The 27,208-nt window shown below is 35.7% G+C and overlaps 1 protein-coding gene and 1 long non-coding RNA gene across 5 annotated transcripts in view; one reads left to right on the forward strand and one right to left on the reverse strand.

The window, feature by feature from the left end:
* LOC127834427 (E3 ubiquitin-protein ligase rnf213-alpha-like) overlaps positions 1-1,440 on the reverse strand; it is a 157,757-nt gene extending 156,317 nt beyond the window's left edge. For all 4 annotated transcript variants that reach the window (XM_052360263.1, XM_052360260.1, XM_052360259.1 and 1 more), the window contains exon 1: positions 1,348-1,440. The gene's annotated coding sequence lies outside the window, so the exon portion shown is untranslated. The remainder of the gene's footprint in view (positions 1-1,347) is intronic.
* Positions 1,441-7,302: 5,862 nt separating this feature from the next.
* On the forward strand, positions 7,303-22,840 carry LOC127835171 (uncharacterized). The gene is made up of 3 exons (XR_008028398.1): positions 7,303-7,422; positions 7,996-8,107; positions 21,430-22,840. It is a non-coding gene; the product is annotated as an uncharacterized LOC127835171 (long non-coding RNA).
* Positions 22,841-27,208: the final 4,368 nt, after the last annotated feature.

Genomic DNA, 27,208 nt, shown 5'->3' on the forward strand with positions numbered 1-27,208 from the left:
TGTTTAATATGATTAACCACCTTAAAATGTAAAAAATAAAGGTGGAGTCCGGTACCAGCTCGCCGTCGGAAAGCGTGTAAATGTAGATGGACTGACACGCTAACGAATGGACGAATCACGGATATAACGGTATCCTAATATCTTTCCAAGAGCTATTTATACTCAGACGAGCTTTAAACTATGCACAGGAACATGGGATTGAAATCGAAATTAACTGTACGCTTCAAACAAATTAAATAAAAATAGTAAACATATACACCAAACAACTTTATTTTGCCTTTCACAAAACTTACGGAGACGCACGGCCATGATCTGGGATTTATACTATAACATACTAGTTATTGAAATCTTGTCTAATGAGCAGGGATTCATCTGATTCTTGCATTTATTAAATTTCATCGCGCCGCATACATTTGCACTAATGTTGCTTTGTTAAAGAGAGAAATATGGAGTACATTTTAGGCAAATTGTTATTCGAATGAATTAAAATTCTCTGTCGTGTATTGCTGTTAAACATTAGTTTCGATTATAATTATAACGTTAATGTGCATTAATGCGTGGCCGTTAATTGCCTTATTTTACTCTTAATGTGAGGTTCGACTAGTATTTCAATCGGTTGAAAGACAAAAGTGAATCGCATTGCCCGTTACGTTGAATATGATTATTGCCCTTTATTGTAAAAGCAATTCTTGTTTACCTTATATAGAATATGGGGTTAGTGCCTTTATTCTACCAGTTAAACAAGACGAGGCTTGTCGTATAAACTCATGTACACACATCCACTTCGTAATATTATATGCAGCATATTAAAAGTATAATTAATGTTTGGTTTGACAAACAATACATTAGCGGTTGTATACTTATTATCTAAATATAAACTAAACCAATAAGGTCTAGTTTCGATTAATGTGCATTTACGGAAAATGACATCAACTCAGCCATTCTATATATAACGCACTCTTCAGAGAAAATGGCTGATCACGCGACTGATAGTGAGATAGCGTAATGGTCACAAATTGCCACTTTTATCATTAAGCCAAACACAGTGTACATGCAGTCATTCACTTAAAAATGTACCAACAGTTGTTAATGCACAAAAACTTAACATTGTTGGTTTTTTACAATGATAATGTTCTCTGATAATAAAAATCCTATGACTAAAGGATCAAAATGCGACGCACATCCTCTGTACCTAAATAAAGCTACTGAAGTTTGAAAACTAGCCAAATAGAATCAGATCAATTAGATTATGCTGCACAAATGACAAGTTTTTTTCGCATTATAATATCAACAGATGAAGATTTATTTCTATAAAGAGGCGTGAAGCAGGCACACAAAGGTACTTACGTATAAAAATCCTGCGCAGTTATGTTTCTTCTGTGTTCGTAACGTACCAATTTATACAGTTGTTTTTGAATCACATGACAAGTTTTATCAAATCATTCCACTTATAGGTTATAATAACTCTTTATCATTTCTGTCTTGCACATTTACTAACCTCAATTTAGGTCAAAGACCTATAGATAACTGTATTCTATAGGACTTTGTTTAGGTATACGATAGTGGATAGTGGATACGTACAATTTATTAATTAATTCATGCAATCATGGATACGTGAATGAATGCATTTATGCATGCAACTATCAATATGTTAAGGAATGCATCCATTCATTCAGTTGTGGAAACGTGTATGTATGTATTCAGCAATGCAACCATGGATACATGCAAGGATGAATCAATTCATCCCACCATTAATACGTGTATGAATGCATTCAATTACGCATCGATGGATACGCGTGTAACTGCATTAATGCAATCAACCATGGGTACGTGTATGGATGCATTAATGCATGCAACAATGTGTACGTGTTTGGATGCATTCATGCATGCAACCATGGGTACGTGAATGGATACATTAATGCATGCAACCATGGGTACGTGTATAGATGCATTAATGCATGCAACCATGGGTCCGTGTATGGATGCCTTAATTTATGCAACCACGGGTACGTGTATGGATGCATTAATGCATGCAACCATGGGTACGTGTATGGATGCATTATTTCATGCAACCACGGGTGCGTGTATGGATGCATTAATGCATGCAACCATGGGTACGTGTATAGATGCATTTATTCATGCAACCATGGGAACGTGTATTTATTAATGCATGCCACCATAGGTGCGTGTTTGGATGAATTAATACATGCAACCATTGGTGCGTGCATGGATGCATTAATGCATGCCACCATGGGTGCGTGTATAGATGCATAAATGCATGCAACCATGGGTACGTGTATGGATGCATTAATGCATGCAACCATGAGTACGTGTATAGATGCATTAATGCATGCAACCATGGGTACGTGTATGGATGCATTAATGTATGCAACCACGTGCACGTGTATGGATGCATTAATGCATGCAACCATGGGTACGTGTATGGGTGCATTATTTCATGCAACCTCGGGTGCGTGAATGGATGCATTAATGCATGCAACCATGGGTACGTGTATAGATGCATTTATTCATGCAACCATGGGTACGTGTATAGATTTATTGATGCATACCACCATTGGTGCGTGTTTGGATGCATTAATGCATGCAACCATTTGTGCGTGTATGGATGTATTAATGCATGTCACCATGGGTACGTGTATAAATGCATAAATTCATGCAACCATGGGTACGTGTATGGATGCATTAATGCATGCAACCATGGGTACGTGTATAGATGCATTAATGCATGCAACCATGGGTAAGTGTAAAGATGCATTTATTCATGCAACCATGGGTGCGTGTATAGATTAATTAATGCATGCCACCATGGGTGCGTGTTTGGATGCATTAATGCTTGCAACCATTAGTGCGTGTAGGGATATTTTAATGCATGGCACGATGGGTACGTGTATAGATGATGCATAAATGCATGCAACCATGGGTACGTGTATGGATGCATTATTTCATGCAACCACGGATGCATGTATGGATGCATTAATGCATGCAACCATTGGTGCGAGTATGGATGCATTAATGCATGCCACCATGGGTACGTGTTTGGATGCATTAATATATGCAACCATGGGCACGTGTATAGATGCATTAATGCATGCAACCATGTATACGTGTATGGATGCATTAATGTATGCAACCACGGGTACGTGTATGGATGCATTAATGCATCCATCCATGGGTACGTGTATGGATGCATTATTTCATGCAACCACGGGTGCGTGTATGGATGCATTAATGCATGCAACCATGGGTACGTGTATAGATGCATTTATTCATGCAACCATGGGTACGTGTATAGATTTATTAATGCATGCCACCATGGGTGCGTGTTTGGATGCATTAATGCATGCATCCATTGCTGCGTGTATGGATGTATTGATGCATGCCACCATGGGTACGTGTATAAATGCATAAATGCATGCAACCATGGGTACGTGTATGGATGCATTAATGCATGCAACCATGGGTACGTGTATAGATGCATTAATGCATGCAACCATGGGTAAGTGTAAAGATGCATTTATTCATGCAACCATGGGTGCGTGTATAGATTAATTAATGCATGCCACCTTAGGTGCGTGTTTGGATGCATTAATGCATGCAACCATTGGTGCGTGTAGGTATATTTTAATGCATGGCACGATGGGTACGTGTATAGATGATGCATAAATGCATGCAACCATGGGTACGTGTATGGATGCATTATTTCATGCAACCACGGATGCGTGAATGGATGCATTAATGCATGCAACCATTGGTGCGAGTATGGATGCATTAATGCATGCCACCATGGGTACGTGTTTTGATGCATTAATATATGCAACCATGGGCACGTGTATAGATGCATTAATGCATGCAACCATGTATACGTGTAAGGATGCATTAATGTATGCAACCACGGGTACGTGTATGGATGCATTAATGCATCCATCCATGGGTACGTGTATGGATGCATTATTTCATGCAACCACGGGTGCGTGTATGGATGCATTAATGCATGCAACCATGGGTACGTGTATAGATGCATTTATTCATGCAACCATGGGTACGTGTATAGATTTATTAATGCATGCCACCATGGGTGCGTGTTTGGATGCATTAATGCATGCAACCATTGGTGCGTGTATGGATGCATTAATGCATGCCACCATGGGTACGTGTACGTGGATGAATGTATTTGAATCAACGGATATCAGCGTAAATAATATATCAATGTCCTTATAATTGGAGTAAATTATCTTATATTGAAACAGGACATTCCACCTCGTGTACAGTCGATTGGTGTTAATGGAAAGTTCAGGACTCTGAGTCTCATTTCAACATATAAAACACGCATGAACAAGATCAACCAGTTAAACTCAAAAGACAAAGGTATTGCCTATTGAAACGTCCCTGCAGTTTTAAATTAAAATCAATTATTATTCGTTTACTGTGAGAGTGTCATTGTTCACTGATTCAGCCATTACTAGATAACCACGGTTTTTATCGAAATACCTATCAAGCATCATGTGCCAGGGGTTGCGACAATCCATGTACAAAAGGGGACATAGTGCAGAACATATTACTCCGTGATAACATTTTGGGCGTTGAAATAGGTATATCGTATCTCATCGTAATCAACATTATTTATGTTGACAAAACATTATATGCACTTTAAAATTTATATAATGAATAAGTTTGTTAAATTAAACATGATTTGCTAGATTATTCAGGATTAAATTAGAGAAATAAATGGCATCACAAATAATATACATGTACATCACAAAGAAACAGTTACTAGGATAACAGGTACACACAAAAACGGATTTGTAATCACAACAACATGCAATAACAATGTTAATTGGTCAATCACAATAATTAGAGTACATGATACACTTTTCAAGCATACATCCACTGGGTTGTTCTGCTTCCATATTGTATAAAAGGACAGATTATTCTAAACTATCATACCAAGAAACAGTAAAATTATGTTCTAAATCATGTACAATTTACTAAAATATATTTTGGCCACTTTCATTTTGTCGCAAACACAGTTCGTACTTCCCAAAACCTTGTTTCGCTCTAGAAAAAAGAACAGTTGTAAAAAATCAACAAAATGAATTGCCGTATACAATTTTTGTTTTTGTTGTAGCCAACTACAAAATATACAAATAACACACACTTTTTACCGTTAAACTTAAAACCTATCGGTCATTCACTGAAATTCGTTATGAACCAACAGATTCTAGGAATGCTGTTTTATGTATTTAAGAAAGAGATGTGTTGTAAACATGTTTGCCCCTACTCGACTGGCAGCCAAGTCGACCGATAGACAGACCGACACGTGGCCCTGCTGAACGATCTAATTAAGCGACATTACATGCGTGTAAACCTGCTCGCATACTTGTAAACGATTGATCCCATTATACACCTTGTCTGACGTCAGCAAGTTATCAAATATTTACCTGACATGTATATTAAGCTGTGTCCGAAGTCTTCCGCAATGCTTGAAAAACGCGTATTGATTTTGTTTAATTAATATTTTAGCGTGTTACGTAACTCGTTATCATTATGATTTCTGTTTACTTATTTGTGCGTGCAAATTTCCTTTCGACTATTAATGTACGATGCAAAATATAACACCTGTATATTCGTTAAAACTCCGTTAGTTTTAAGTGAAACTAAATTCTTTGTGTCAGTGTTGGGTACCTCTGTTAATTGTTTCAATAAGCAGATATATCTTTCACACAAAATCACACTGAAAGCTATGGAAAGCCAAAGGGGACCCCCGCTAAAATACATATACTTATATATTAAATACCGAGATTTTCATTTTTCGCGGAACTTTTATTTTCCGCGAAAAACCAAGGCCAGCATGGCCATAAAATACTACATACAAATCGAAATCTAGCGCGGAACTTTCATATATTTTTTATGGAAAGCCAAAGGGGACCCCCTCTAAAATACATATACTTATATAGTAAATATCGGGATTTTCATTTTTCGCGGAACTTTCACTTTCCGCGAAAAACCAATGCCAGCATGGCCATAAAACACTACATACAAATCGAAATCTAAAAAGCGCGAAACTTTCATATATTATCAGTCGGAACATATATCTTTCAACCCTGTAGAAAAAGCAGGCTCAATTAATCGCGCGGAACCTTAATATTATCTACTCTGTATAAATAGTAGCGTATAAAATCGCGCGAAGATTGTAGAATGCTATTTTAAGAAGTCTATTAAAGAGAGAAGATCCAGTAAATACCAGATCCAAAAAGCGCGGAACACAAATAGTGTCCGCGAAAATTAAGGTAGCGCACCTCTAATGATTTCCCGCGATTTCTTCGAAGGTTGAAGAGCCTACTATTAGGTGCCGTAGCCTAGTGGTTAAGGCGATAGACTAGAAATCTTTTGGGATATTCCCGCGCAGTTTCGAATCCTGCCGACGACGTATACTTTTTTGCGACGCGTTTTATTTATTTTCTAACGTAATTTGACTTAATATGGCATATAAGCTATATTTATTGTTAAACATGTTGCAATTTTTATGCACATTCTTCAATTATTAAAATTAAAACAACGTTATGGCGAAATTGGTGATTGACTGTTGAAAATACGAACCATGCATGTTGCATTTTTATTTTTATTTCAAAAAGTAAACGGTAAATCTGTCTAGTTCTTCGTATTTTTGCTGTATATAGTGTTTCTATAAAAACTAAGTTTAAAATATAACTTAAATGATACTAGTTTGAAGTTTATGACACTTTGTTTTTAACCGTCTCAATTTTTACTTGGCTGAAATCACTTACATTTCATGGCGCTCTTCCATAGATAAAAATTTGTAAAAAATAAATGTCTGTAAAAGAATACTTATTTCATCTTGTTTAATCTTTTAACACCTTTACAGCATCTGTACACACCAACTGCATGCCCATATTTGGAAATTTGAATGAATTATGGAACTTTTATATACCCCAGGGGTGAAAATAAACTGGACAAAAGCCGAGCGTGGGGGTGGTTTTGATAAAATCGGTATATTTTTTTAAAAAGCATGGAAAGCCTACCTACAAATTTGCATGTAGTTCAGTGAAATGATGCTGATTAAGAAAATAATTAATTAGATAATATTTGGATATGTGCCCATTAGAGGTGCGCTACCTTAAGCATTGAATTACTGTACAAATCTCGGGTTGTTAGGTGTTAGAATCCCTAGTTACCCGAAACATTTGATTGGTTCCGATACTTATAAATAACCAATCAGAAACGTTCTAACAAATGCAACACAATCAGTAAGTATACGTTTCAAGATGGCGGAGCGATTTGCATGGTTATTGTTTCTACTCGATGCATTCGCAGATAATTCGGAAATAGATCAGATTGGGATCAATAACTTTATTGCATACGATTATTTACATGTATTACCAGGTTTGTATTTGTACATATTTAATATTGTGTAAAACTATCCGATAAAATGAATAATGTTGACAATTGTTAATTAAATGAGCCGCGTTCTGAGAAAACTGGGCTTAATGCATGTACGTAAAGTGTCGTTTCAGATGAGCCTGTGCAGTCCGCACATGCTAATCAGGGGTGACACTTTCCGCTTTTATGGTATTTTTAGTTTCAAGGAAGTCCCTCCTTACCGAAAATCAAGTTTAGGCGGAAAGTGTTGTCCCTGATTAGCCTGTGCGAACTGCACAGGCTAATCTGGGATGACACTTTACGCACATGCATTAAGCCCAGTTTTCTCAGGAGCCGACTCAAATAATAACTTATTGTTATGTTATGTACTTGTGTCTTGTATTTGTTCAATTGAACGTCAATATATTAATAAATTTATTTTTGTTTTCAACCTTTTAGTTAAAATAAGGTATTGTTTCGAATCCGTTTTTAGTTTCGTTATAGCTGACATAGATTTAAACATTTTGTCATAAGTTAATAAATAAAATTATTAATTAGTTTATTTTTTTATATCTTATAAATTTATAAATTTTGTAGGTGTGTTTTGCCCATAATGGTTGAAGATATGCCAAACAAATTGTGCCACTCTATACAGACAGATAACAGGTCTCAATTTCGACTTCAAAGGTCAACATATCAGTGATATCAGGTTTGTCAGCTATTGGTTTGTATTATTCTTATCCACATTGCAGCAAGAATAACTGGATAACTTAACTTTTCAATAGCTATTACATGTGATTTAAATTAATCATGTTTCTCAATCATTCACTAAATGCGGCTAATTCTCCACTTGAAAGTGTTGTATGTTGGAAGTTTTTTGTGACAAAACCTTGGAGTAGATCTGTTTTACTCCCAAACTTCCTTTAAGAAAGCGCAGCCGCTGTAGTGATGGAAAATCTACTTCTTTAAAGTATTTAGAAGTGAATAGACCCTTTTCACAATAAGCCAATAGCGCGTAGTCAAATGACTCGCAGAATTCCAGAATGAGGCTTAACGTGTAGAGATTTCTAATAGTGCATCGCAACATCGCTCTGCTTTTGGGCGGCTTAATGCATATTAGTTTTGTGTTTAAACACATATTAATTTGGTATAACTAATTCAATTAAGTTTAGATTAATCTGTAAATTGTTGCTTTGTGGTTGAGTCATCACTTACTAAAATCATTGTTAACTGATGTTTTTGTACATGCTTTTTGTCAAACGTATTCTGTTTACACCTTTTTTATTCTATTGATGTGCGCCGGATCTATAAGAACTTATGTTTTATTTCAAGCTATAGTTCATGCGATTGTAGGTTTAAATCCATTTGAGATTTTTCCGATTTGAAAAGTTATATTCTTAATATTTTGACTAATTTATTAGCTGAACTGCTTTTAATTCAAACCATATGACATAAGTCAACAAAAGCATTTTCAAGGCTAGATATAAATAACTAGATATGTACTTGATCATAATAAGGATCATGCAAATGTATGAATGTATGCTTTTGTACAATAAGCTTTTACGTTGATATTGTTTCCGTTTGTTTGATTTTGGTTTTTAAAGCTTGTATGCATCTGATCAACATAGGGATTAGGATGTTTTGTTACCGAAAGAAACAAACAAAGCAGCTTTTTACTATTGTTAGATTCTGTCTGGATTTTCCATTAAACAATAGTGGACAGAGGGCTGATTAATTTGTTATAAAAAACCCAAACTCATATGGTTTGAATTAAAAGCAGTTCAGCTAATAAATTAGTCAAAATATTAAGAATATAACTTTTCAAATCGGAAAAATCTCAAATGGATTTAAACCTACAATCGCATGAGAACGTTTATAATTACGTCCTGTATTTTATTGTAAAAGAAAACTACCAATAAAACCTTCTAGAAAAGATGTATTTCAAACTTCCGCCTCGAAACTTCTTGTTAATTTATTAAAATAAACGTGTACTGTTTTACGGGTCGTGTATAATGAAGTACATGTTACATTTGTTTCCTTACTATTTTACAAACAATTTTACATCTGAACCCAATCATAAAATAGCAACAAAAAATGCTTGCTATACTTTATTTTATGACACAGTCGATACAATTCTTTTAAATATTATTACTTCAGTATAAAATGTTTGTTAGTAAAATGTTTAAGTATTTTTTTATTGTTATCATACCCTTAGTTATGTTCCTATTGTGTGCACTGTTATATTACACATATAAGTATATTTGTTTGAACTGAAACCAGAACAAAAATTTAAACCATTGAGGAACAATATATACTTTAACTTTTAAAAGCCGATGAGGATGGTAATAATAATGACAATAAAAAAACATCATTATTATTTTTCAATCGTGTGGATTCAATAGCCGTATCTATATTGTATATGTATTTGCTAGTATGTTTCATAATCAGCTGATTTCTTTTTTCAATTATGTTGCGGAGTTTGGTATTAATCAACATTAATTGATGGCATCCAGTTAGCAAAACAAGAGGACTCTTGAATGATGATCATACAGATTAGTTTTATGCTTCATATTGTTTATATTGAACTTCTAACGTGAAAATGTACATATCTATGTATGTTATGGATGTATTTTGCCAAAGTGATCAAACTTTTTATGGATATACGCAAGGCATGAATCTGGTCGGTGGATCTATTCTCGCACTAGCAGATTAAATATACAATACATTATGAGCAGGTAGCTTAGTTTTGACCAGTATGGTACGATTTATCATCTTTCTGCGTTATGCACTCGGATCATGTCTGTATTTTTCACTTGAAGTTCAACAGATCATGTGCCAACATGATTTTAAATACATATAATGGTTTACATAAAAAGAGGTCTCAATATCGTGCAATCTATCGTTCAGAAGAGTGTTGTGTCAAATCAACCCGTGTGTAAAGCAGTGTGTTTGGTTAATAATTTCTAATTTGCTAATGTAGAAACTAATTGGTGCTAGTTACCACGAGAGCGTTACGTGTTACTGAAATCATGCAAATTACTCATATAAGATGCTTGCAAGCGTGTATTTATGTTCATATTAATTGTATCCATGTAACACACAAGTCTCATATTACGCATATGTATGGCAAATACTTCGATACAATAAGATACTTCATATGCGTACTCGTTTATCTAATAGAGTGGGATAACATTAATACATGATCAGAATTTATGATAATTTATTATTTATGATCGTTATTTTTTGTAACATGATTATTCTCATTAATAAATGGCTTTCAATTGCATGGCGTTGCTGTTTTCATTGACATTGTGTTATTGACATTACGAATTTGCAACGATTATATTTGATTTATACAACGTGGAAGACAAAACTTTGATTGTAAAGATGTGAACTATGCAAACATGTCGCTTAGCATGATTTTATTTTAATTATTATGTTTCTAGTCATATATATCAAGTGGTCAGATTACCTTTTTTCCACAAAGATCGAAATTTACATGTATCAGTTTCATATGCGAAACAGTGTGCTTAACAGATTCGACATGCATATTTAACGGTAAATCTTGCAAACGCTGTATGTTCCTATTTGTTGAAGATGTTAACGCACATGCACGATTTGTTAATTTACAATTATTTTCACAATTATGTGACACGACAGTTTTAAGTGTTTGTTTAAGATCAACGACATGAAATAAGAAAAATATTTAAAGAAGTTTATGTATTCAAACCAGTTTCGGTTTGATAAGTCGCACGCTTTTTGCGCCCGGCTCTTTATCAGGTCAAGGCAAAATAAACCTGACGAGTGTGTTCTGAAACCGAATCCTCAATACTTCTGCAAGCTGTATTGGGTGCGCGGCAATCATCTGATATTGGTCGGCCAAGGCTAAATGGATGTTTCGTTGTATATGTAGATCAAACATGAGCAAAGCACGCCGTTCATACATGGTATACCGTTAGATCTTTCTTAGACAAAAGTGACTGACCGCATTTTCTGTTATATTGGCTTTTAAGTAGTATTCTAATTCTTTTAGAAAATACATAATCTGTGTGACTCTTTATCGTTATCGATCTGTTCTTTTAAGCAATATATAGACGTACAATAGCCTCACATTTAAGCTGGTCGATTTTATGTAATTTTATCAGTTCTTAATCATCCGCAAACAATTTTAATACAATTATTTTCAAAAACAATCGTTGGCTACAAATAATATAGATATAGTCTTTTTTAAATCCTATGTGTCTTACTTATATTTAAAAAAGGTATTATGAAATATCGAACAAGTTAACATGACACAACATTTTTTGAAATGTCATCAATCATAAAAGTTAATGATCTTTTAAGTTGAAAAATAAATAACCTTCAACCAGGAAACCGTCCTCAGATAGAAACTAAATGATATATCTACTCAGCGCCGCCCCAGCATGGCATGTATAACGCGATAGTGATATATTTAGATGTGATATTGGCTAATGAACACAATCAATGCTTGACAAAGTTTTGCAATCTTTTTAAGAAAGATAATAGCTATGTCGAAACGTTATGAATACTCATTTTAGCGGTTGCAAATTACTAGGATCGCCGCGTGCAATCACACTTCCTTTGCAAACCCTGCAAACTATGCAAATAAAAAGCCTGCAGCACTACACCGACAAGTATTAACTGATTGTTATATTTAGCACTTGTCCTTGGCCTATTTTGATTTTAAGTGCACATGTTCATGGTTTAAACAAACTCTACAGGATCAGTTTTGAAATATTGTATAAAGAATGTGTTTTGAATGAACAGATATACATAATATGTAATAAATTGACATTTGGCTCACAATAAATGTATGAAAACAACAATAAGGAAGATAAAATATACAGGATAAAAAAAAATCTGCCATAAGTTCAAACATAGATATTGTTAATCAACAAAACAAATTAAATATCGCTCCGGGCAGGGTGTTAACTTACTTATACAGTTTTTTTAATGCAAATGTTTTATGTCCAAATTTTAGACAAGATTTGAGCAGGTAGTAGTAAATTAGACACTGCCGTAATTCAATCAGCCTTTCGGTGATACATTTACTGAAGTAAACTATAACAATTGCATACCGTCTTTTATGTAGTAACCTACAAAACAGAAGATGGAAGTTTCTTTGTTACATAAATGGCTGAATAATCAAAATGGAAAGCTATTTTTTTGTATTGTAATAGCACAAATGTGAATAGTATTTTATATGTGTCAATGTGTTCAATAACCGTTTGCTCGTTTCGTGCTATCCGGACTACATTGCATTTACACTCTATACTAGAGACTATCCTGAGACTTTAATCTAAAATGTGTTCCTTATAAGTCTTGCTAACAAGAAGAGATTGAATTATCCTTGTACTTATTTATTTAATTTTATCCTTTAACAAACTTTAATTATGTTGTTTTGGTTTATACAAACCATAAAGTAATTAAATGGTTGTTCAATCGAACTATGTTTCATCTTTTATTGCTTAAATTAGAAAATATCAATTTGTATTTTCATGTGTTTGTGTAAGCGTGTGAAAGACCCCTTCAACCGATTTAACCCCCGATTTGTTTACATCCACCGTTTCAAGTCAGGGACCACAGCTTTAATCAGTATGTTCTATTTAATGTCTTATTGTACATAATGTCGCGTATCGTAAAGGTAATCGGCCATTTGCCTTACATAACAAATTATCGGACAAGAATTACACACCTGATAATATTTATAGAGCTTCGCTATTTCTATACATTTAATATAAAATAAGGGAAGTACTTTTAATCGATTTTAGCAAATTGCAAACAGTGTGTACTGTTCAAAACGCACTCGAGTTTATATTATCAGCTGCAATGACACACAGTATGATTGAGCTGTCACTTGAGTATCGTCAGTCATTGTGTTTACCTTGTAGGCGATCGGGTTCGCGCGTGCCAACCTTGTGCCATTCTGTCACAAAACAAAGGCAGGTGATTTAGATTAAAATTCATGTGCACTAACACAACTGAAATATGGACTGGAGAAGCATAGTAGTGATCACTTGATAATATCTAGGAATACCGACTTCCTATCTATATTAGCTATTATATTGCTTTGATATATAATATCACATAAGCATGTGATCTATTTAATATAATTAATATAAAATGAGAATTCATTCCTGCTTTAAGTGGTGTTCCTTGTAACCATTAGACACTTCAACAATTTTCTTAAGTATTCGACGACTCGTAGGCCAAACAAAATTTGCTTCGATAGTGATTTAAACATTTGCAGTTCAAACGAACACTAGCGCGTGTTTATGAATCATATGTTGCTGACGATGGCTTATTCAAGTAGTTTGCGGTACACTAATACATGCACATTCTTAAGTATGTCACGAATATTGTTTGATTTTGCAATAAATCAAAGCAAACATGACCTTTTCGTTCGTATTTTAAATGTTTTAAAAATCGACTCGAAATTCTTAAAGAATTAATTGCATTTCTTGTTTTGTTATAAGGAATGCTAGCTTTAAGGTATATAAAACTTAATATGTAAGGCTAGCATTTAATTCAGTCACATAACCGATTTTAAATGAATAACCACTTAAAAATGAACTGAATGATGAACCAGTTATTTGCACAGCGCCGCAACTACTGCTTAATGAATGCTTAGATCGCTGAAAGCGGAAGAAATATTTAAATCTGTATTGGCTGTCTTACAAGCTAAATGATTGAAAAGGTTTTAAAAAACAGCAATAGCTGCATTATTCCACGTTGCTGAATGCATTCATTGTGGTAGTTGCAAATGAATAGGATCGCCGATTGCAATCAAGGACGTCCTTTTCAAAACCTGCTAACTGCGTAATACTTGAAACCCTACACCAAAGTTGTTCGTATACGAACAGCTCATTTTCCGTGTGCTATATTTAGCTTAAATATATTGAAATATTGTCCTTGGCCGAGTGCAAATCATAGTGCTTATGATTATGGTTGTGTTAATCAAAATGAAGATCAGTGCGTTATTTTTGTATTTATCATATTTTATATGCATGTATACCCATATAATACCCATACAATAATACAATAACACTTAATGTGATTTTAAATATACGACGTGTGTGTATAATTAATTTGATAATTGCTAACTTGTTTACATGTAAGGGGAAATAACCATATCGTACAGCATTATATTGAAGTATGCAGTTTTGTGCTCCTGATCACAATAAGCTGTAACACTTTAAAGGGAGATGTTCACAAATTGACAACATTTCAATGAAGACTTATTAACTTATTTACAAATATTTAGTGAAAAAGCTCAACGATAAGATATGATGTAATTCATGTACCGTTTTCTTTATGTGAAATCATCAATTAAACGTGAAGATTAAAAATAGAAAAGTGTTTCAAATATAAATCTGGAGTTTAAGTCGTAGCTTTTTGCGCCCAGAATTACCCGTTAACAGTAATATCATTTTATAAAATTCGAGCTACTTTTTTAACTGTTTTGTTTTTCTTAAGTTAAGGTTTATATTAATATAAAGTATATATGCATAGGCATCAATCAAATCACATTGATGAATTCAAGAAGCCGGGCGAGAAATAAGGCGAAAACGGGTCTTCTGCGCACAGCGTACCTCCGGAGCAGCTAGCTCTTTCGCGTAGTCTGGCCATGAGCTTTCATGTTATGTTTGATATAATGTCTTTCTAGCTTAAGTGGTCTCGTAATTTTCTCTCCTCATCCGAGTATACGGATACAATGGCATTTCTAAAGCAAACCTCTCGGATATGTCATAAGGCTGATTTTCGCATGACGCGGCTTAAATTATACTAACTCGTTAGAGAAAGGACCTAGTTTACATAATACAACTTCCTGCACGGCCACATATATCCAACATAAAACGAGTTACTATTTTGCTAACAGTATCAGTATTATTATTTCTTCTAACTTATTCCGGTCTGTTTGTTTTAAATTTAAAGTTACAATATATATATATATATATATATATATATATATATATATATATATATATATATATATATATATATATATATATATATCAGTTCAGAACATAAAAGATCGGTGATTGTTCTCTACATAGAATATTAATCGGCCATCACATAATATCTTGTAAAAAAATAAACAACTTATTTAAAAATAACTCTTTTTTGATGTATATATGTTTTACTATTAATATGTTAAATTGCTATGAATTCGTACAAAACAAAAAAACGACAGAATGTGAGAGCTCGTTAAATGCCATATTGCTCTCATAATTTCTTTATATGCGTAGCATGTTGTTCCTAGTTGTCTTGATATCAAACTGGATGTACAAGACGGAATCGATTGGATGGTATCACACACGATTAAATAATTTATAGAGTACATGTTATAGGAATCATGTCTGCGACGACAGACCGCCCATCAACACAGATACGATACGCTGTTTTACAATAGCTCAACAAAAAGGGAAGCACTGTTATGTCTAGACGGCGTTGAATGGCAAATAACGTGGTGATTATTGTAATGCATTAACCACAGAAAAGAGTAAAAATTGACATTCTATGACTGATTTGTTTTTGTAAAAATAAATATCATAAAACTAAGCATTTAACTACGTCAGGTTTCTTGTTTGATTTTGTATGTTTTCCTGTTGAGCGCAGACTTAAATCTTTTTGTATATCAAGCGTTTAAATCGGGGGTTCCGTTTATTGTTTTCCACACACGGTGATTTTTAATAATTCTTATAATTGAATATTGTTCAATATCATAAAGTTATCAATGGTATCGAATCAAAGATACAAGCACATCGCAATTTCAAATAATAATATTGACGTTTTGATTCGCATTATAGAAATATAAATGATTAATACTATCCTATATTAAATATGTACATGACTAATATCGGTTTGATTAAATGATAATGTTTGATATGTTTTAACTTGAAGATTTATCTTCAATAATACACCATGCACGAGTAGTTAATACGTATGAGATGCTCGCTCATGGTAGTCTGTGGTACTTTCTGCCTTGATCGACGTTGAAGGCAACTAATTCCAATTGATTCATTACAAAATCGTCACAGTGATCTCCCTTGCAGCGTTTCTTTGTCTTATGCCGAAGCAAGTCAATCGTTTGAAGTTAACGAAAATTTGCAAAATACTTATTAGCACTTTTGCCTTTTGATTTCTATACCTGTGTACTTGTTACAAAAATATGTGTTCAAAAATTCAATTATTGTAAGTTGTGTGTTCACTTCACAAAAATGAAGTACGTCTGCATTCCAACAAAAAAGTGAAAGTAGCAAACATTTGAGAATAGTTCATGATAATATTCTAAATGTCGCATCTTTTCAATTAGCTGTATCAAAAACTGTTCTTATCTATAACAAAAACTATACATATATGCATGTGAATAAAGTATTCTTGTAAAAAAAATCATAATTGTTCATGTATTTCTGTTAGGCTACGACTATTGCGCTCTAACATAATGTCACTGACCGAGAGGCTTCGTAAATATGTACATCTGATATAACACCAAATGTTAAATCGATAAAAGCGGTTACATATTGTATATATATATATATATATATATATATATATATATATATATATATATATATATATATATATATATATATATATATATATCGCTCTCTATATCTATATCTATATCTATATCTCTCTCTCATCTCTCTCTCTCTCTATCTCTCTCTCTCTCTCTCTCTCTCTGTCTTCTATCTCTCTCCCCCTCGCGCTCGCGCGCGCGCCGCGCGCGTGCGCGCCTTGCCGCCTCCGCGCGCGCTCGCGCGCGCCGCGCGCGCGCGCGCGCGCGCCGCGGCGCTGCGCTCGAGTCCGCGCGCTCGCGCGCTCGCGCGCCGCTCGCGCGCGCGCGCTCGCGCGCGCTCGCGCTCGCCGCGCTCGGCGCGCGCTCTCGCGCGCGCTCGCAGCTCGCGCGCTCGCCGCGTCTGCGCTCCGCTCTCCTCTGCGTCGCGCTCTCGCCCTCGCTCGCTCTTCGCTCGCTCGCCCGCGCTCGCGCGCTCGCGCGCCCTCTCTCGCCCTCTCCCTCCTCTCGCTCCTCGTCTCCCTCCTCTCGTCGCCGCCCTCTCTCGCCGCCGCGCGCCCCCGTCGCTCGCCCGCCTCGCCTCCTCTCGCCCCGCTCCTCGCGCCCTCTCTCCTCTCTCTCTTTCTCGCTCTCCGCTCTTCTCGCCTCGCCTCTCTCGCCGTCCTTCCCCCCTTTCCTTTTATGGTTTTTTTTTATGGTGTATATGTAACGAACACTTTTATTTCGTAATACATGTTGCGACTATAATGCAATACTTATACGGATTTGTTTATCTTAAATGTTTCACTTATTATTTTGTTATTCATTTGAATATATTCCGATGGTATTTTTATTTTATTTTTTCTTCTGAATTAAGTGACCTTGAAAAAACATTGATCTATGACATGCGCGGTATGTAAAATAAAATAAAATAAATTAATATTTCTGCCTGATAATAGTTTAGGGGTATGTTCATGTGTAAGAGACAAACGCAAACAAACATACAACAAATACGTGAAATACCATTCTTCTCTTCATTTAAGATAACTTACTATTCATCAAGTTTATCAATTTAAGTTAAACGCCATATACTCTCAACACAAACATACTTTAACAATTATAAACATTTGAAAATCCATTCAAATTCCGGTATATGAATTTAACATCAATATCAAGTGAACAATTTGAATTTGTTCAATACTTTGTTAATAACCGAACTATCAACAAAGTTGAGAATCATTTCTAAATCGTAGATCTTTCATTGATAAACGTTCCTCTCCTCCCTAAGCGGGCAGTTGAAGGAAGGGGGCATATTCTGAGTATAAAACAATATTCGATACTATTTTGTGATTGACCATTAATAAAAATAATAATGAATATAACATTATTGTACTCGTACCAAGTAGTAAATCGTGTTGAACCTTTAATTCTCAAAAGTTGGTTATGTAATGGTTGTTCGATGCCATCATATCCTTGATAATTATTTTGGTCAAAGTTCAGTTAGTTCATATTATAAGCTTTGTCATTGTATTTAATAAATTTGTATATATTTTATTTGATATGCCCTACTAAGGATCCCGTGATAAAATACAAATTGTTTTAAGATTTTGTTAACCATATAATAAACTTCCCTTTTTTCAATTAATGTGGCTGACGTCAGTTTTGACGTCAGTGGCTACATGTCGACAAAAATCAAACGTCCGAGCTATTATCACGTGCTAACTATATGCCAAAATAAACAAGGTAACTACGCAGAAATATATATTTGTTACAGCACGGATGAAGTTTAGGGGATCATTATTGAAATACAAGTGAGTTTAAAATATCGACGTAATTATTTAAGACTGCATTGTGTCTTTTTAGTTATACATTAGTGATTTATGTAAATAGATTGTTTAACCTTGCATATTGTATTCGTATACAAAGAATGAAGTATGCTCGTTGTCCATTATAACATTCTTAAAGCGTCATTTTTATGTTTGTTTCCATTTCCGTTATGGTGGTTAAATCATTACCATTTATTAAAAGTACAATTTTAAAACTAAACAGCGAAATACTCAACCTTTTATTAAATGTTATTTTTATTCCTAAATAAAACATATTACTTAATTTCTTAACTTAGCGTGCTTAAAATCAGGCGAGGCATTAAAATCAGAAACTGTCAATAGTATGACTGTCCGTTACAAATCTATCGATTCCTCCAATATGGTATATATCAGCTGTGTTTCACCGTTGCGTTTACAACACTGTTAAATAATACGTTTGAGGGAAAACAAATTATGTCTTTTTTATGAGTTCGAACAATGAGAAATTATGAAGTAAAAATGTGCGCACATGCAGTACCAAAGATTCGGAAATAAGTTTGCTTGTTTTTTATGTATTTTTAAAGGCTAAACGGAGACGATCATATACATACGGCTTCAATCTTGACATTTCATTCATTATAATAAATATTTCGCACATCACGCAAAACAAAGAAGCTAGTTTTAACTGAGAATTTAACGTCTATTTGACTGGTCTGCAGAATGACATTCGAAATGGGGCAGCCGCTTAAGGACATTGAATGCAAAACATCGTGTTTAAAGAATTGATACAAGTGTTTAGGCCTTTTCATGGGACAAATATAATTATAGGAACAAACATTTAATGGACATTATTTCGAGAAATATGGACAATCACCTGTTGGTTACAAAAAACAACATTGAAAATAATGTCGTGTTTCAGACAAAGTTAAAGCACTTATCGACCGAATCGCCATAGCTCATTGACATGTTATACTTGTGACATGTCGTTGTGCATTGGTTTATTGATAATGATCGCGCTCAAATATCTAAAGCAGCCGCGGCCCCAATATAATTGTAACCGCGTGCACCCTTTTTAACAGTCACAACCCAGTTAGAAATTAGGGTGATTATCAAAATGATTTCGTATGCCCCAGCAATCCAAATAAGTGTGACAGTCATATAATTATAATATTCTTTAAAAACATTCAATTGCAGAACCTAAATATTGACCAAACTAATCTCCGTACTGATACCACGTGCAACCTAGACGCCCTATCAACTGCTGTAAGACAAAGTTGTTCATTTGCAAGGTGTAGCAAAGCAAATTTGGAACTAGAAATGTGTGAATTAGATCGTTTTTCCTCGGGCCTTTTTAAAATTGGAAGGAAAATGTACGATAAGTAAAAGTGAGTTATAAAATTTGATTTGTTCATGCGGCGTTTTAAGTTGGAAATACTTTTTGTTTTTGTTCATGGGACCATGAGATCACACGATATGCGAGTGAAAATTGCAGTTGTTCGCAAATTGTTTTCATTTTTAAAAATTGCGGTTAAATAAGTATAGTTGATTATAAAATAATGCTATATATATTTGTGTGTTTGTGTGTCATAGCGAAATACTAAAACATTTAACCAATAGTTAGTGAACTTCCGATAACAAACATATTTATCAACTCCTATAATTAGCGTTTAACCATCAGGTAAGTTGCAGGAATTCTATAAAAAACTATAAATATTAATATTTCATTTAAGTTGTTCCACTTCATATTGTAGTGGTTGAAACACTTTTTATTGCGATTAGGTGTTGTCGTAAACAACAACAAAAAAGAATTTATGAAACAAAAACTGTATTACGCTTAAGATACCTTGTTTTACTTATATTTCAAACACATAAAGGATGCGATCGTGTTCAGCTAGAACTGAATGCATGAATGGTCTATACACGCAGAAAATGCTGATTGTTTAACTTTGCAACTAAAACTCAAATATAATTAGTTAATAGTATGTACTGATTGTTATAGTCGTCACAATATTGTGGAAGAGTTTATTTTATTATGTCGTATAAAAAGAACTATATGAACAATTCCTTTTCCAAAATTAAAAAGAGAAAAATGAGCACGTGGACTATTCCCCACTTTAATCGTTACATTAACCGACGAAAATTTGATATTGTTTAACCATTAGTTATACCGGCAGATATTTATAATAGCACGGGTATTTAGGTCGTACGCCTCGCGTGCAATTTTCTATTGTGATCGACTGACTGACTTGCTGTATTGTTTGTGTTGTTTCGTAATTGTATCATATTAACAGATTTAAGGTGTCTTGTAATGGCGTCTTCCGCATGTTATAATATCTAAAATGCAACAGAAAGTCGCACTTTAAGCCCTTTAATCTGTTACATTTTTTTGGCATGAAACGTATTTACCTATATATACATAAACTATTTATTTCCATTAATAATTGCATAAAATATCAATTAAAATGTATCTGAGTGCATCACAACAACATGCTTCATATAAACAAGTTCTACTTGTATGCACTACATTGAAATAGAACAAATTAGCGTGAATGAGCAAATATATGCATTAAATTATAAAAGATAATCAATACACATCTTTTAATAATTATGTTTGAATAGGAAACGCTAACTAAAAGAAGACGGCATTATTTTTTATATGACACATGTATATATGTTTATCATTAAATATTCTTGATCATGTTTCAGATGACCGAGGCTGCGATGGCCTATTGTGGGCTAGATCATATGGCTTTTATCTCTTAGTACATGAAATAAAATTCTCAACAATGGCATGTAGCACCAACATGTTTAGCGAAACAAACAATTGGATGGAAGCGACCATAGCACTTACTATTACAAAGGAAGGACTTTATAGAAACGGAGATGCGGAAGGTCCATGCAGCAGTCTGCAGAAGTTGTGGAAAGTGTGCTATAGCAAACCTTACGCCATGTCCAACTCAAAACCTTTTTAAAAAGAAAAATAAGAAATCTTTGCACATTACACAAATCCAATCAACGTCATCAATGCCAAATATGTGACTGAGTCAAGCAAAATATTATAGCAAGCCACCGATATAAAGTCCCTTCATGGAAAAAACACTTCAGCGGAATTATGGATTACCGACTGATGGGAAATTGCAAAATGTTTTCTGCCACCAGACGGATATAGCGGCATTTCCTCCGTTCAGAAATCCGACTTTAATGGCGTGATAAGTATCATGCTGAAATTCATTCATTACGATAACCACATAGAAAGTAAGACGAATGATAGCATGTATGTAATATATGAGAGAACACAACAGTTTAACAAGTTACTAGAAGATACGTCACACACAGCCGAATATTAGAGCAGACAGAACATACTTTCTCGCGCGTTGAAAAGACCACAAGTGATGGCGACAAGATAGAAGATCACACACGAATTGGCATTGGACACATTCAACAAGCCGGGAATGAACAGGCAAAACAAGCTTACGACCTAGCCGTAGAAGGTTTGTTTCTGTTGACTGAATAGTTTGCCACCTAAGATAATGTTTGCAATTACAAAATAACATATTGCAGGGATTTTTAATAACAAAAATTAAGCATGGAATTGTACAGCGTTTTTTAAAGGCTGAAGGTATACTCCGAAACCTATATTATTTGACGCACACTAATGTTCGCGGATTTTTGTCAGTCCTCTCAACCACGAAATCGTATGTTTATGTAACTGTTAAGCCTTAAGTTCTTTATACCTGATTATCAAAAAATCCCCATAATTGTATGTCAAAAATGTATCCAATATGAAGAGTTGTGTATCCAATATTTATGTCAGCCAGTGCAAACGTCACATGAACTCTACGATATTGTTTCTCCAAATGTGTCCTAAAAGCATACTCTATCACAATATTGTGCATATTCTTTATAGTTCATTATTTTCACAAGCAGCTGGTTTACGAAAGCGTTTTGCTACGAGCCTATCAAATGCCTGCCGCACTCTCATAGTGAAGACATGATACCTATAACCATGTCTCAAATATATTAACCGGTTTTACAAACATTTCCCGAGGTCACATTTCAGAATCCGTTTCATAGAATCATGTACCCTCGTTCCTCGTATCATTTGGCATATTGTAATATTTTGACATATCTCACACCTTTTGAATTGACAAATATAAATGAATAAAACAAATTATGTATATCTATAAGGAATAATTTCCATTTATTTGTTAATACAAAACGGGTATGGTTTTTCGCTTCCTCGTATCAAGGGACGCTAACTGGTTGCTAACGCCTAGGTTCTCCGAATTTGCACTCGTGACTTTTCTGGAATGCTACTTCCTTTTCCGTCGAGACGAAATTAAGTTCAGACAAACTTTAAAACTTTTGTATAAAATCGCATTTAATCTCAATCAGCATGAGAGGTAGAGGCGCGCGACGAAAGGCAGGGACCCAAAAGAGGCCTAGGTCGGTAAGCCCAGATGGCAACAGGCTAAACGAAGGGGATAAAGGTAAAAAAATTATCGATTTTGAGCAATTACTTAGAGAGGCCGAGAACGTGCCAAATGGTTTAAGCACCGGTATCGTTACAAGTGAACCCCTGAATGTTAGTGTACCCACTATTAGTTTGCAGCAACTGAGCCAGTAAACAATGCCCGCCGCGTCGAACATCACAACAGCGAGCGCGGCTATGCCAAACATCCGGATAAGTTCGCATGACTTAGCGGCCCACATCCCCGATCAGTTAAAACAACAAATCGGGTGGGATGAATTTGTCAATTTCGCATTATTGTTGAAAGGGTCCGTAGAGCTCCAAAGTCATCTGTCAGGGGCAACACTTTCAGTTTCAGCGGACGGCCGCCTGGTGGCGCAACAAAAAGAATGCAAAGACACGATTGGTTCGATCGAGAAATGGTCAGACGCATTCATTATCTTCATGTCTGTGTATTTATCGTTTGATCATAACAAATCAAAAACACAAGAATTGCTGAAATATTTTTGGACCATAAGAGATGCCGCGTACCGCCAGGGTGGGTCGGCTTGGCGCACGTATGACGAGCAGTTCAGGCTCCGTCAGGGCATCTCACCCTCACCCTGGTAGGAAATATATAATGACCTTTGGTGGCGCTGTATGCTTGTACAACCCGGAAACGCACGCACATTGGGAAAGTTTCTACGCCCATCACGCGACCAGTACACGTGTAATTATTTTAACCACGGAAGTTGCCGCCTGGTAAACTGCCGTTTTCCTCACAATTGCGTGCGTTGTCGGGGTAACCATCCAGCAATAAACTGTCAGATCGTAGCGGAAGCCTCGGGAGTCGCCCAGCGCACAAATACACCGAGGTTTGATGCTCCCTTTCGTGGCAGAAATAACCCAAATTCACACAGGTTCGGGCAGCGTCAATTTGGACAAAACCGAGGCAATTTTAGTCGATACACGCAGTAACTGTCAAAACAAAAACATTGTAGACATCGCTCCGTCGCCGGTTTAATTAGACGCTTTACAAACATTTCTTCGAGGGTATGATAATGCGGAGGCAGAGTTTCTTTTTTATGGTTTCAAATACGGTTTTTCACTTCAATATCAGGGGCCGCGATAAATACGCGTCGCAAAAATATTAAAATCGGCTTACGAACCACCAGAGGTTATTTCTGAAATATTTTCGATAGAACTGTTGGAGGGGTGAGTTGCATGCCCAATTTCTTCACAACTGTTCAACGAATTCATTCATAGCATCGTCAATAGGTCTTGTTCTAAAAAAGGACCCCGGGGAGTACCGCATGATACATCACTTGTCTTACCCAGAATGGGAATCCGTCAATGACTATGTAGACCAATCTATGACATCGATCCAGTACAAACGTTTCGATAAAGCTGTTGAGTTAATACAACGTCTGGGTAAAAATTGTTTCTTATTTAAAATGGATATCAAAAATGCTTTAAAGATCATACCAATCAAGCTTGAAGATTTTCAGTTATAAGGGTTGCAATGTAACGGATCGTGCTATTTTGATAAAATATTACTTTTCGGTGCATCAATTAGTTGTGCTACTTTCGAAAGTTTTAGTATTGTTTTAGAACACTGTGTCGTTTCCCGAGTGAACTCGGGACTGCTTATTCACTATCTTGATGATAAGTCACGCCCACTGTGCGGTGATAAGATATCCGTCTTTTCCAAGGTTGTGGTCGAACTAGGTGACACAGTGGCAGTTGAAAAAACGGAAGGTCCAACGACGGTTTTAACATTCTTAAGCTTAGAGTTAGATAGCGCAAAAATGCAAGTGTGCATACCAATGGAAAAAATACATGAATTGACGGAAAAGATCAACCAAATTCTGTCAAAAACAAAAGCAAGGTTGCGCGATATACAGTCTCTCAAAGGTTCCCTTAACTTATATTGTCGGGCTATACCAGCAGGTAGACCGTTCTGTCGTCGGCTCATTAATGCGACATGCGGTTTAACCAAACATTTTCATCGAATTAGAATCAGGCGAGATATTAAGCTGGACTTGCACATGTGGTTGCAGTTTTTTGCAAATTACAACGGGATATCAATGTTCCACGATCAGTTTTGGCTGTTTAATGAGGATGTCAATATTTTCACCGATAGCGCGGCGGGAATGTATGTATGTATTTATTTTGACCTTGCGGTCAAGGATAACCCATGAAAGTGCAAGCACTTATTTCCAATGGGGTCCTTTGGTTTTTGCTGAAGAGACAGCAAGCAGAAGAGACAGTATTGGGATACAAGGAATCCGGGTGCGATACCCTAGCTCTTTGCGAATAGATACCTTGGTTCTTTTACGTGCTCAGTGTATAGCACCGATACACGCGAGAATTACCTGGGTATCATACCAGTACATCTCTAGTTGGGTGGGAAACACTTGAAGCATTTCTGAAATTTCCAGTGCCCCGGCCGGGATTTGAACCGGGGACATCTGGAATGGTAGACCAGAGTGTTACCACTCGACCACCGCACCACCCATCAGGAATGGGGCTCGGTTTTGTTATTTATTTTGAGTCGCACTGGTGCGCAGCTAGGTGGCCAGTAGACTGACACACAGACTGACATACCAGCGACATAACGCTCTTAGAGCTGTTCCTGATATTGGTTCAAATTGCAATATGGGGATTTATGTTACAAAACAAAAAGATTCAGTTCAACTGCGACAATGCCGCTGTTGTAGGTGTACTTGAATCATGTTCTTCGAAATCGGACAAAGTTATGACACTGTTGCGCCTCCTTACTCTCAAATGTTTGGAATTTAATATTTTAATCCGAGCAGCCCACGTTCCAGGTACAACAAATACAATATGTGACGCACTATCCCGATTTCAGATGGCAAAATTCAGAAACTTGGCACCGGAAGCAGAGGAGGAACCACAAAGGGTACCCGATAACCTCTTGAATATCTTCAAGACAGAGCAATCTCTTTAATGAGGATGTCGATATCACAAAACACTAGCGCAGCGTACGAAACCGGTGTTAATGCCTTTAACGCATTTTGCGATCTTTACCATATACCCCAAACCAGTACCTGAACAGGTTATCTTTTGGTTCATAGCATACTGCTTTGAAAAAGGCGTAGAGACCCGCACGGTCAAAACTTACTTATCAGGAATTAACAAATGGCAACAAGTACAAGGACACAAATCGTTTTCCGAAGCATTTAGGCTAAGTAAGGTTATAGAAGGTTATTTGCGATCAATTGGTATAAACAAGGACAGAAAACGCCCGATCACATCCGGAATTCTCTTCAAAGTATTACAGCAATTGCCAAACGTATGCTATAATTCGTATGAGGCAACTCTATTTGCTGCGATATTTTCCCTCGCCTATTTTGGGCTATATCGTATAAGCGAGTTGGTATCACCTAAACAACCAGAAATGTATAACCAAATCAGAACCCTCCGACGTTGAATTGGCGTTAGACCAGTCATACATCTCAATCCGCATCGCCAAGTCAAAAACTACTCAATACAACGCGGCGTTCACACTCAAAATTCCAAATTCGGAGGAATCAATGTTCTTTCAAGAGAATGCTATGTCACCGGTAGGTCCAGCAGCATTTTGTCATAAAGGGGGTATGCCAGTTACCAGACAGCAGGTTAACGCGGTACTAGCAGAATGCCTCGGCCGCACTGGATTCGGCAACGCTTTCTTTAACACTCATAGCTTTTGAATTTGAAGCCTAACGGATCTGTCAAGGAAAGGAGTTCCTCCCGAAGTCATCGTGAAACTTGGGAGATGGTCATCAGACACTTACAAAAAGTACATTAGACCTAACCCTTCAGATTTATTTAAAATATATTTTAAATATTGCAATTTGTATCGACAAAGTGGCTAGTACTGGTGTGCTATCAGACTGTTGGGGAATAAATTGTTTCAATTTATTTGTGGCTTAAAATACTGTGTGTACAGTTGTTGAATGTGTTTATTCCACTCATTTTCGTTAATCAGTATAACTTTATAAATAAATAAGTATATTCTAAGGGTTTTGA

This window comes from Dreissena polymorpha, chromosome 6, assembly GCF_020536995.1.
Source record: "Dreissena polymorpha isolate Duluth1 chromosome 6, UMN_Dpol_1.0, whole genome shotgun sequence".
Taxonomy (NCBI): Eukaryota; Metazoa; Mollusca; class Bivalvia; order Myida; family Dreissenidae; genus Dreissena; species Dreissena polymorpha.